This window comes from Balaenoptera physalus (genome assembly GCF_965194825.1).
Source record: "Balaenoptera physalus genome assembly, chromosome: 14".
Lineage (NCBI taxonomy): Eukaryota > Metazoa > Chordata > Mammalia > Artiodactyla > Balaenopteridae > Balaenoptera > Balaenoptera physalus.
In genome coordinates this window covers 11177722-11189957 of record NC_138893.1, presented here as the reverse complement: position 1 = coordinate 11189957, position 12236 = coordinate 11177722, and the positions used below count along the sequence as shown (strand labels likewise).

Sequence of the window (12236 nt, the reverse complement as noted above, 5' to 3'; positions counted from 1 at the left end):
GGAATATCAATCCAATAGTCTGGATTCATTGACATGCACATATTTCCAGAACTAAAGAGATAACCTGATGATAGTCCCTGAAGGAGCTGCCCCAAAATGCAAGGAAAGAAGATGCACCAAAGGAATATTTCTCCTCCTCCACTTAACTTAGGGTCTGCTTGTTTTGGTCCTACCCTCCAGGGATTTTTCGGACTACCTGGGTCCTAATCTGGACATGATGAGCTAGGATCCCCTCTTGACCGGTGAACTCATGCGTGGCTTCACGCAGTCTCAATCTGCCTGGGGTTTCGTCCGAAGGATGATGAAGGCACAGGTAGCCGGGCGAGAAGCTGACGTGAGGAGGCCGCGGTGGTATCTGTCTCCGAAATTGTCTCCATCCTAGCTTTGTAAATCTGTTTTCAGTTTCAGGCCAGAAGGTCCGCAGGCCGAGCTGTAGGAGCTGATTCGGGCTTGGGGGGATGCTCGGTGAGAAGGGGACGGGAACATTCTGCTTCGGGGGAGAGACAGAGTCACGCAGGACGGAGGAGAGGGCTGTTACCTCCATTCTGTGGGTGTCTGGGCGCTTGCGGAGGACCCAGGTGTTCTCTGTTTGGGGTGCAGACCGTGGCCGTCAGTGGAGTTGGGGGGGGAGCCAGCGGAACAAGGGCAGGGCTGTTGGCACCTGTGAGACACGGATTCTTGGAGAGTGGGGCAGGGGACTTAGATCCTGTGCTCGCTGTGTTGGGGGAGCCATCAGAGCCTGTGAAATCCGGGCCATTACTGTTAAGGGGACTCCCAGTACCCACAGACTGTTGGAGCCTGGCCTTTATAAGAACGATACCCACACAAGTGGGGTGGTCTGTGAATACAGGTGCGGTGGGTACTCCACCACCAGGCAGCCTTCAGAAAGGAGATAGGTTCACATTCGTGCTTGGGGATATAAGCACACGCTATAAGAAGATAGAAATATAGATACGTATGTCTCTTTCAAAAGATATCTTAGTGCCGTTAGTTCTAGAATTACAGATATCACCCAGGTTACAGGCGCGCTGAGGATGGACACCTGTACCCAGCGGATTCAGGGAAGTAAAAGTGCACAGAGTAAGTCCTGGGAAAGCCGACCCACCTGGAGGCTGAGAACAGGTGGGCTGAGGAAGTGGCACGTCCAGCTTGGCAGGTGCGATGCATCATTGACCCCGGGAAGCTCCCCTGTGTTGCTTGGGCAACCAGGGTAGTTTCACAGGCACCCAAATACAGGCACATGTCAAGGGCATGGGGTTCAGTCCCCAGGAGCTCAGCCTGGAGCTCCCACCCAGGCTTTCCAGCTCACCTGACACTATCCCCCAAGTTCCCAAGCAGATGTAGAGCCAGACTCCCATGCAAGCTGGGGGCAGACGCTCCTGTGCCTTCACTAGTTCTAGGCCGACCACCAGCAGTGCTCGGCACGGCACACATATCTGCTGAGTCTTTCATCGTAATATTGGTACTTTAATTAAAGGATCCAGAAAGCCGTTTCCTAAAGGAGGCTAGTATTGAGCCAGGCCCTTATGTAACACACTTACTTGCCGTAAACAAGAGAACCAGAGAAAGATCTTCTACTGGATTGAAATTGCTCCTCCTTTTTTTCCTGAAGTTTGGACAGCAGCCTTGAAATAGTCATCTGGAAGGATGACACCATCCCGTGTTAATTTTTGTACTTACAGGCCTCTCCCTTTCTGTTCTCCCCCTTCTTCCTCCACCTGGAGCTGCTCATCTGGGAAGGGAGTAGAGGTTTTTCCTTGGCGTAATGTGTGAGCTGAGCTCTCCCAGGAGTGGCAGCCTTGGCCGCTGCTGAAGCTTTTGGGAACCCGTTAAGGAGACTTGACGGCAGCAAGGGAGAAGGTCCTTGACAACCTTTCCGGTCCTTTACTGCTCTTCCCAAGCCCTGATTAGCTTTGCCGGAGGGAACGTTATCTTGTAGGTTTCAGCCGCCTTCTTCCTCTCGTGTCGGGGAAATTAGGAGGGATTTCCATTAAAAATGAGATAGAATTGATTTAAAAAGGAGAAGAGCCTCCCCTCTCTCATTTCCTGACACTAAGTCCAGTGGCTTCCAGAAAAGGTAGGACGATGGTTGACTTTGTCTCCTTCTGGTTCAGTCACCCCCAAACTGTACCAGTCGGAAAAAGGGGTCTCTGGCCCCCTTTGAGTGGGTTTTCTTCTTTGAGGAAGCCTGCAAACTACCCTCCCAACTGTATCCTCCTAGCTCTCTCCCCATAACATTGAGAGATTTTTGTTTCCAGAGAAATGGCTGGAAATTGCTTAGGGAAGAGGGGAGACTGATGGTGATGAAGGACTCTGGATGGGGACAAGAAGGAGGCCACCTGATAGCAGTGCTGCGGATAAAGTTCTCACGTACGCCATGGGGCCAACAAGTTAGGGAAGACGTCAACAAGTTAGGGAAGGCGTCAACAAGTTAGGGAAGGCGTCAACAAGTTAGGGAAGCCGGCAGAGGAGCCCAGGTTGGTAGATGTGAGCTGCGTTAGGTGAATGCTCGCTGGACCCTTGGGAGACAGAACAGGAGACAGGACATCTCAACCAGTCTACTCTTCACTTGAAGACATGAGAAAAGTATTCAACCTCCTTATCCCATTTATATTTTGCCACGTAATCTGTTAAGAAATGAGTTAGACGTCTTAAAGTTTCCTATCACTTTTTTCTGTCAATTAATACTTATACTTTGAACGAGTTTTGTTTTATATAAGTCATGGCTATGTTACTTAGGACTTAAAATGTATGTCTGTTACCCATTTCATTCCAGAAGATGATGTCCTTCATCAACAGAATATTATGTACTGTGGCCCATGAATTCTTCCAGCCTTGAATTTTAATTTGATTGGTATTGATTTGGGGATATATATTTTCTTTTTACTTTGTGTTGATCTGGTGAATTGGGCCAGTCTTCTAATTGTTATGAGTTAGTACGCCTCTTATAGGCAGCATGTAGTTGAATTTTCCCGGACAACATAAATTAAATTAATTAAAAAATGCTCTAATGAATCAATAGCAATAGAAGATATTAAACAAGTTGCTGAAGATCTACGTTCAAGAAAGTCAGAAGGCTCAAATGGGTGTATAGTTTATGGGTAACTTTTTTCAAACTTACAAAAAAATTAATTCTCATACTAAATAAATCATTGCAGAACACAACAAAATATATAAAGCTTTCCAAATCAATTTATAACTTTGTGTAATCTTGTTACCAAACCTCGGGAACCCAGAACAAAAAAGGCAGCTACACACCAATCTCATTTATAAATACAGATAAAAAACCTTAAATTGTTTTAGCAAATCAAATCCAGCAATATATTAGAAGAATAATATATCATACCAAGGAGATTTTATTCCAGGAATGGAGGGATGGTTCAATATGAAGAAACTAATAATACAATCTACCACACAAAATGGTTTGAGAAAAAAAATAATCTCAACAGATACTAAAAAAGCATTTGGTAAAATTCAACATTCATTCCTAGCAAAAGCAAATAATAAACATATACCTAACATCATAGCTAAGAATAAAATAATAAAGATGATACTGTTAAAAAAACCAATAAGGATGTTTATTACTATCCTTACTATTAAACATTTTCCTAGAAATTTCCATTATAAGGCATACCGAGAAAATAATAAATAAAATTAAGTAAAAATGTCAAAAAAGGAAAAAGTATTGCAAATTATGTGATTGTCTAGAGTGACTTGAGTATAAACTACAAAAGAAATTATCTATCAAATATATATTTGAGAAGCAGTAAAGCTGGATAATCAAAGGCATAGGCTCAGGACTGCCATTTGAAGTCTGACTCTGCCACTTGCCAGCTATGTGACCATGGACAAAGAGATGAAGTCTATTAATTAATTAAGTCTATTAAAGAAATCAACCAACTTTGGCTTTTTACTCTGAATGAAAATTCATTTGAGGGTTTTGAGCAGAGGTGAGACACCTTAAAATTAATAAACTTTTTTTTTCGGTATCATAGAATATAAGTGGTTTTGTTTCTTTATATTTTTTGTACTTTCTATTTTTGGACCATAGCCTGTATTTTACTTGCTAATGATAAGAGTAAAGACTTTCTGAAGTATTGGATAAGGATTATTCAAATAAATGTGCTATTAGATTAAGTTGCAAATAAAAAAATTATACTTGATTGTTCTACTCTATCAGGACTGAACTGGAATTTAAATCAGAGTGTCTAAAAGCCAAAGAATAACAGTGGTGAACTACAAGAAAAATATCTCAAATTATTTGCAAGTCAGAGGTCAGTGCTCCCTTCTGCCTCCGCTTTGGGAAGAGTGCCCAAAGTCTTCAGGGGACACAGCATTTCATGCCCTGTCTTACTCCCATTCCCACCCTGAATAGCTTTTTTCCCAAAAAAGAATAAAGAATACTCAATGAAAACTATTAAAATGCTTGGCAAAACTACACAGACACACACAGAGGTCAATTAAGTATAAATAGTTCATAGCAAAACTGTCTTTTTGACCCAGCCACTAATATCTACCCGGCTCCAGATTTAACTGTTTGGATGAAAATGACGGTGCAGAACCGGGACAGCCCGCCAGCCACAGAGGAGCTCCCACTGGGAGCGCTCATGTTTGTCTGAAGAATACGTGTGCGGTGCGTTTTCCTAAGAGCACAGGAGGAGATACGGATACAGACCGCCTCCCTAAACCTGGAGAAGGTGATTTTTTTTCTTTCATATTTAATCTGTCCACCACCAACTACCACTTTTTTTTTTTGGTCTAAAACAGAGTGTCCACACTCTCCACTCCCTTCTTTGGATTTTTGAAGCTATTGATACCTTCTTATTTTCTTTTAAGGTTCAGCTGCTTTACGCCTGGGAAATGAATACGCTAATAACCATTACGAGAAGACAGCCTCTCCTTTTGGAGGACAAATGCTATGGGATGGTGTAACCGCAGAGGCTCAAATCCTGGCCCTGGCATTTAGTGTGTAAGGCTTGCTACGTTCCTTCACCTTCCTGGGAATCATTCTCTCCATCTGTGAATGCAGGATGGCAGTACCGGATGCTGTGTTGTTTGGTTGTTGTGAGAGTTACATGAGATAATGCACTGTAACCTCTTAGACTCTATATACTTTAAGATGCTCTTATCCTCTTGACTTAGCTAAGTGCTGTACACTCACTGCTCTTGAAGTAAAATTGGAGCAAAATATTTTGTAATGCCAAAATAAAAACAAAACCCCACTCTGTTAGCCTGTTTATACAAAGATTATTAAAGTAGGAAACATACTTTGAATTATTTTTTTTTCTTAGAGGGAGGTTAGGAGTTATTGTTATTCACTTATACTGTTTGGGCACCAATAACATGTATCTGTAAGCTAATATTTGATAAGGAGATAGTCACTTTACAGACTGCCTCCCTGTATATTAAAAATCAATTAAAACTATGTCAAAAGCCCAGCCGAAAACCTCCATTTCCAAAAATAAGGTTAAGCATTGAATTACCTGAAATCTCTCCTACTACAAAGTACCTAGAAATGCTGAAAACCTATAACATCCTTTTAAGTTCATCATTTGAATTCCAAGAAAGTAAGAGAAATCCCTGGGGTAAAAAAATGAAGATGAGGGACTTCCTTGGTGGTCCAGTGGTTAAGACTCCACACTTCCACCGCAGGGGGTGTGGGTTCAATTCCCTGGTAGGGGAACTAAGATCCCGCATGCTGCGTGGCGTGGCGAAATAAATAAATAAAATAAAGATTCAGTGTTAAGAAATACACCAACTAATGAAGGGTTAAGAAACGTTTAAAAAATGAAGATGGATGTGAATAGCAAAATGGTAAGCACAGCTACCGTTGACAACTGCCTGGATAAAGAAAGGGGTCGAGATCGGGCGCGTTCAGGGTGGTATGGCTGTAGATGCAAGAGGGAAGAGATATGGGAACATATGTATATGTATAACTGATTCACTTTCTTGTAGAGCAGAAGCTGACACACCATTGTAAAGCAATTATACTCCAATAAAGATGTTAAAAAAAAAAAATAAAGGAGTCGGAGGATGGGAAGATGCCAATCTTAATCGGCAAGAGGACTTCTCTCTCTCGCTCACTCTCTCTCAAAATTTCACACACACTCTTGTGGAATACTGAGTCCCCCCTATACCTATCGCCCAAATTCAACAGATTCAATCAAGATTTTGCAACATTACATTTATCTTTCCTTTTTAAAAAAAAAACTCAAAGGAAGATTTTGGTATTATTTTATTATTTAGAAGATTCGGAGAAGAAAGCAGGGGACTTTATTCTGGGGATGGGCAGAGGCCTTTATCTTTAAACACTTCTTTCAGAAACAACATAGAGTTAGCTTTTCCCACGAAAAGATCTTTATTTTCAATAAAATGTGTGTGATGCTCCTTTCTATAAATACATATCCTTCGTAACTTAAAGAAATGGAACTCTGTGGGATTTTAATGTTAGTTTCCCAAACTTGATCTCTCGTAAAGTACTGCAGATTGTGGGGTTTTTTGGATACTAATTTACATCTTCATTTGTGATAAAAATAATAATCCAACAGGAAAACTTTTCAACAAGGAGAGAACATTTCTAATACTATGAAAGATTGGGTTCTCTATTTCTGGCTGCCACAAGTAATTAGTCTTAATAGCTATAGTTGATTCTAAGTAATAATTCACTGAAAATTACACATTCTTTGTGGAAAAAATAAACAGTACATTCAAGTAGAGCTATTTCCTTTGGTACAAGCATTCCAGAAGTGAAATATATTTATCTTTCTGATGTTAGAATTTCAATGGTTAAACAATGATTAAAAATTTAAAATAATTTTTAAAAACTTTATTGAAGTATCGTTGATTTACAATGTGTTAATTTCTGCTGTACAGCAGTGATTCAGTTATACATATATATACATTTATTTTCATATTCTTTTCCATTATGGTTTATCACAGGATATTGAATATAGCTCCCTGTGCTATACGGTAGGACCTTGTTGTTTATCCTTGGAGCTCGGTCTTTATTCTGCATGTTGATTAATTGGACTCAGCATAATCAGTTGCAGAGGACGTCAAAGTTTCTGCAGTTAAGTGCTTCAGAGAAACAGGGATTCTCAGTGCTGAAAGGAGACGCTGGGTTCTGCTTAGCACCACGCTGAATGAGCTGGACCTGGTTCCTTTTAGCACGAGACTGGTTAAAATCCACATAGCGCTGAGATAATAGGAGTTACCTTAAATTGTATTTATTTGCTTAAGGGTGTATGTCTTGGTTTCCCAGATAGACTGCAAGCTGCCTGAGGGCATAAACCATAGATTATACCTCTTTGTTTCTAGTCGACAGCTATGCTCACAATTAAGCACTCAGTAATTATTTGTTACACATACTAATGAGTGAGCTCATTAGGATGAGTAATCAAAGCTGGATATTCAATCTCCTTGCCTAAGCTCTTTGGAACAGGCACCTGGCTTACCAGGCGTACCGATCTAGTTTTGGGGGGATTGTTGACTCAAGGGGGAACAATATAGGTTTGTAGAAATGCAGAGAAAGGCACAGTGGAGGAAGAAGAAAGGAGTTAAAACTGTAAAGGTACAAACCACCCCAAATTCATATGGACTGGTTGAGTGCACGTTTTAGTGCTTACCTAGGAGCGTTGGTCCTCTCTGTGTTGGATGATTTGGTTCATTTTCCCAAGCCCAATTTCTCCTTCTAGCTTACCTTACTCTAAGTACAGCCCCTGGATAATCAGGCCCTGCAGACTCCACATTATTAGTCTGGTGATGGAGAGGAGATTCAACCAGACAATTTATCAGCTGGTCAGCAATCAGAGGCCTCTGAAGGATTTTGAATGAAGAGTCACAGGGGAAAGGTCACCCCACCATCTTTAAGTCCTGCCCTTCCTTGCTCGTGCTGTTCAGCTTTTCCTGAGTTTCTAGAAAACCTCTTTATATCCTTAAAAGGCATCCCTCAACACATTTCCCTTATTCTTTGTAAAATCGGAGCTACTTTGAACGGGCTGCTGGTCTTTGCAACCAAACGAGCTATGTCTAAGGCACCTTCTTGATGCCAGTTTCATATCTTGGGCATTCAACGGTCAAACTGCAGCCCCGCTGGCCACTCCTGCAGATGGTAGGGAGGCTTGAATGGTCCACAGTATCTTAGCCAAAGGAGGCTTGTCTCAAACCAGACCTGAGAAGGTCCAGGACAGAAGGAATCCAACGTGAGATCAGGGCAACTTGCTGATTCCCAACAGTGAGCCATGTGGCATCTGCTTGTACCTCTGACCCAACTGACCACACACAGTGGCCTTCGCTCCTGTGACAGCACTCAACCCAGCCAACCAGAAGAACCTGCAGCAGGGTCATAGAATTCCAGAACTGGAATAGAGTTTAGAAATCTCTTAATTCATATATCAGCTCTACAGCTTTCCTTACAAGTGATCATCCCATCACTTCTGAAACATGACAGGGCAGTCTATTTCTAGATAACTCTAGTGGAAAGAATGCTGACCTTAATTTTAAACCCAAGTCTACCTCCTTTTAGTTTTTCCCCACTGGTACTTGTTCTGAACCTCTGCAGACATATGCAAACATGGAATCCCTTAAAGAATGAAGCCAGCCCTTCAAATATGCGGACAAAAGAATGACATCTCCCTTAAGTCTCTTTCTCCAGGTTAAATATGCCAAGTCCTCCGATCATGTCTTCTGTAACGTAGTTTTGAATTTCTTCACCATCAATGTCACTTTTTTGTCTGGCTGTGCTCTAAATTGTCTCTGGATTATTCTTTAAAATGTGTCAGCCGTGCACCTTTGGATGGTACTTGAGCAGGGGAGAATAGAGCGAGGCTAGCACCTCCTTTCTTGCTTATGATTGCCTTCACCTTCAGTGCACTGCCACTTTCACCTACAGTTGTGTTTGGGTCCACCCAACCCTTCCAGTCATCGACAGAATGCTGGCCCAGAGTCAGCTAGCTAGGCTCTGACCTTTGTGTTCCATCCTGGGGGCACTACAGTGGCTAGTCTTGCCCTCCCAACTTTACCCTCTTCTTAGGGAATCAGCCTCTGCCAGCTCCACAAGGGATAGCCTCCCCTCTCCCCCTGGACCTAGGAGACCCCACCCAGGTCACTTAGCTGTGAGGAGCCTTTGGAAGGTCGTGGAGATGTGGAAGTGACTCTGCCTTTTGGGATGGCTATGGGCAAGAAGGGAAACCAGGCTGCAGAGGGCATGAAGGAGGCTTCCGGAAGCAGAGAGGAGTCCATAAAGGCCCCATGGAAATAGTCCGAGAAATTAACCAATGACTCGTCAGTTTCCACAAGTTCCCACTGAACCTCTTCCAACTAGTTTCTATGAGGTTTCTCTGTTTGTAAGGTTAAATTCATTTGAATTCAAGATTCTTCGAATGGATTTTGGTTCTGAACACTCTTTGCCAAGACTTTAAGCAAGTCTTGGAATCTCACTGGGCTTAATTTTCCTTATGGATAAATTGCATGATTGTCCGATAGTCTGCTTTCACTCTGTGATTCTACATGTTATTATTCCCATTCTATAATTCTGTACTTGGGAGGGTATTTATTTTTTAAAAATAAAAACTGAGATGTATAACTTTATATATAATCCCTGGTAAATTTCACCTTGGTTCCGGTTAATCTTCCAAAACATCTCACGTATTAGAATACGTTTGGGTCTTTGATGATCAGATAGTAGTAAATAGAAGAAAACTTGAGAATAATAAGATCATGCTTCTTCACAGAAGTCTGTTTAATAGTTGCCTCTCACATTGGATGAACTGTCCAGAAATGTCATTTACATGGCTTAGAAATTCATTCATTCATTAATCTGTTTATCCATTCAGTAATTTCACTAGTTCGTTGTTGATAGAGGGTATGTTTTCCAACGTCAGCAGAAAGATATGCGAGCAGTAGATGCAAAGCTTTGATTTACTGTGATCTGTTAGGATGGCCACCCCAAGCACAAAATGTCCACATCTCGAAGGACCTGACAAGTGGTGCATTGGACCAACTGGAACGCCCAGTCACCATGCAAGGTCAGAGATGCTGCGTAAAGAACTAGTCAAACTCAGACTAGTCAATTGGCTATTTGCTGGCAACATGGACATAAAGACTTGGTGGGAAAGGATGCAGGAATTTTGGCTAAAATGAGCTTTTGTCTTCTCTTCAGATTCCAATTATGCAAGGCTGTCCCCATCCCTCATTACCTCAGATAAATTCAACAGCAGCTTAGAGTTCAACTTGGGAACTGGGAGCAAACAAAGAGTAAATCTTTGAGGCGAAATGTGGGCTGTGTCTATTTGTGGTTCATAGATGCTTCAAAAAGACAGGCAGGCAGAAAGCAAGACTGACTCCCAAACACAGTGGGTTGGGAACACACACACCTCTGAATATGTGAGGAGAAGAGGAAGAGCAGGAAAGAAGAGGCAGACACCTGCCTCACTGTCACCTTGGCCACCATCCCCAGAGAGCTTTTTGCAGCTGGTTCTTCCTGGGTAACCATTGCGCTCCTGTGAATGAACCATCGAACCCCCAGTCCTTGTGCCTGGTCTTGGGATCTGGAACAATCAGAACTGTTCCAGATCCCAAGCCTAAACTTCCGACCTTCCTCAGCCCCTCAAATGCCTGCCCCACCCCATTCTATTAGCTCCCCTCTGATCTCAGTTTTTTCCCTTCCCCACCACTCCCTCCTCTGCTTCAGCTGCTCAGTGAGCCCCCATCCCCGGTAGAATCCCTCAGTTGGGCTCAGTTTCTTTCTTTGTTTTTTAATTTTTTTTTTATTGAAGTATAGTTGATGTACAATGTTGTGTTGAGTTCTGCTGTACAGCAAAGTGACTCAGTTATACACATATATACGTTTTTCTTTAATATTCTTTTCCATTATGATTTATCACTGGATACTGAATATAGTTCCCTGTGCTATACAGTAGGACCTTGTTGTTTACCCATTCTAAATAGTTTGCATCTACTAACCCCAAACTCCCAGTCTATCCCTCTCCTTCCCCCCCTCCCCCTTGGCAACCACAAGTCTGTTCTCTATGTCTGTGAGTCTGTTTCTGTTTCATAGATAGGTTCATTTGTGTCATATTTAGATTCCATATATAAGTGATATCATATGGTATTTGTCTTTCTCCTTCTAACTTACTTCACTTAGTAGGATAATCTCTAGTTGCATCCATGTTGCTGCAAATGGCATTATTTCATTCTTTTCTATGGCTGAGTAATATTCTATTGTATATATGTACCGCATCTTTATCCATTCATCTGTCGATGGACATTTAGGTTGTTTCCATGACTTGGCTATTGTGAATAGTGCTGCTATGAATATAGGGGTGCATGTATCTTTTTGAATTATAGTTTTGTCCAGGTATACAGCCAGGAGTGGGACTGCTGTATCGTACGGTAATTCTATTTTTAGTTTTCTGAGGAACCTCCATCCTGTTTTCCATAGTGGCTGGACCAACAGTTGGGCTCAGTTTCTTCATCTGGAGAATGGGCATAATTACCCCTACCTCATGAGGCTGGAAACACGCTATGTGTGTTCAGTGTGAGGGGCAGGCCTACTCACGGCACCCACCCAGTGAAGGGCGGCCTGTTCTCTACTGCGTCTTCCCCTCTCCTCACAAATATGCTTTTTCCCCCACTTTGGAAAAGACCTCTGGCATTGCCAGCATCTCCCTGCTCCTCCTCACCCTCAGACCTCAGGAAGGGCTCCTCTGCCCCCCGCCTCCTCGCCACCGGCACCACATTGCCAAGGACGTTATAGTCTCTTTCCGACCCCATCATCCCCCGCTCTGTCCTCATCCTGCCTCCGCTCTTGGATCCAGCCTCTCAAGTTCAAAATTGCAGGGTGAGTCTCAATGCTTCCCTCATTTTCTCTCTCTCTACTCAGCAGATGACTAGATTTGGCTGATTCTATCCCAGAAATGTCACCTTCTTACCCACGGCCTCAAAGCCAGCCTCCCCACCGTCTCTGACCAGGACCATCGTGACTTGTCTCCCTGCCCCAGGCTTGGACTCTTCACTCCACACTTCTGGCCCAACTCTGCTTAAACACCTTCAGTGACTCTGTCATCTCTAGGACAACGTCTGACTTCCTTGACAAGCACATGGGGACCTACCGGTGGCCTCAGACGTCCTCACCGCAGGCCAGGCCTGTCATACACGAGCTGGACACAGGGACCTCCATGCCACACCCTGCCCACGCCAGAGGCCCTGGGGCCCCCTCGGGAGCTCCTGCACTTCCT

The 12236-nt window shown here is 42.9% G+C and overlaps 1 long non-coding RNA gene across 1 annotated transcript; it reads left to right on the top strand.

Annotated features, from left to right (window-relative positions):
- Positions 1 to 2432: 2432 nt before the first annotated feature.
- LOC309642087 lies at positions 2433 to 5274 on the top strand. Its single transcript, XR_014252964.1, has 2 exons — positions 2433 to 4697; positions 4837 to 5274. It is a non-coding gene; the product is annotated as an uncharacterized lncRNA (long non-coding RNA).
- The last annotated feature ends 6962 nt before the right edge of the window (positions 5275 to 12236 follow it).